Source organism: Ixodes scapularis, unplaced genomic scaffold (genome assembly GCF_016920785.2).
Source record: "Ixodes scapularis isolate PalLabHiFi unplaced genomic scaffold, ASM1692078v2 PGA_scaffold1__304_contigs__length_218370807, whole genome shotgun sequence".
NCBI classification, from domain to species: Eukaryota; Metazoa; Arthropoda; class Arachnida; order Ixodida; family Ixodidae; genus Ixodes; species Ixodes scapularis.
In genome coordinates, this window is record NW_024609846.1 from 109,700,655 (window position 1) to 109,701,713 (window position 1,059).

A 1,059-nucleotide genomic window follows, 5' to 3' on the forward strand; every position below is an offset into this window, starting at 1 on the left:
AAATCTTCTCCGTGACCCTCGAATGCTCCTGGCGGATGATCAAGTAAGTGCGGAATGAACTCTTATATTCACATATTCACGGAGACAGAAAGAAAAGGTGTTTGTTTTTTTAGCAATCCCCAGTGGCAGAATATTCATTTCCATAAGGAGTCTTATAGGTTGTGTTCAGCACCAGCGAATGCACAGGTTTAAGCTACCTTTGCAGGTTGTTTTGTTTGGACATGCAACCGGGATATTGGAGCCGTCTATGTGCCAATCAAGTGTGACTATGTGTCGCAACAGTGCACAGAACTATTCTGGTTAATTGTTTCATGCTGATGAAATGCTTGCCATAATTTATTGTTCTGAGCAATCATATTGAGATTGTGTTTCAGACAACAAAGCAAGCTGAAATATTTGGTCATGTCAATATTGTGGTTACTCATGAATTCAGATGAGGTGTTCTGTGTCGCTTTCATTTCTATTCAGGTTCAGTACATCAGAAGAGATGGCATGCTTGGTGGAAAATGGTCAGATGCTACTGTCCAGATGGCTACGAAGCTGCGTTGTGCATGTGGCAACAAAGGGTACATGTGCATCAATGAGAATGTTGTGCCGCTGCCCAGTGTCCGCACACTTCACCGAAAGATAGAGTATGTCAAGTTTAGGCCTGGTAAGTTTTCCCCCTATTGCAGTCCTGCTTCCTAGTATAGATTAAAAATAGTACAGTGCTTCTCTATATTTGTTTTCTTAGTTCTGAGAAAATATTTGCATTCAGTTCTAATAGTTTATGCATATACTTGAATTCCAGGCATCCTGACTGAACTTTTTCCATCACTCAAGGCCAAAGTCTCTACAATGCTACCTGAGGAACGGAACGCAGCCCTCATGATTGATGAGATGCAGATCACCGCAGGCACGGACTATGATCCTTCTGTAAAAGGACTCATAGGAAAGCTAAGCACCAAACTAGGCCCAAAAACCACCTGCACCGATGGACGTGCAACACATGCTATGGTTTTTATGCTTGGTGGGTTGTCCTCACGCTGGAAGCAGACTGTGGCATACCACCTAACAGGT

The 1,059-nt window shown here is 43.0% G+C and overlaps 1 pseudogene; it reads left to right on the plus strand.

Moving 5' to 3' along the window:
* The first annotated feature begins 402 nt into the window (after positions 1 to 402).
* Positions 403 to 848, plus strand: LOC120836406 (annotated as a pseudogene).
* The last annotated feature ends 211 nt before the right edge of the window (positions 849 to 1,059 follow it).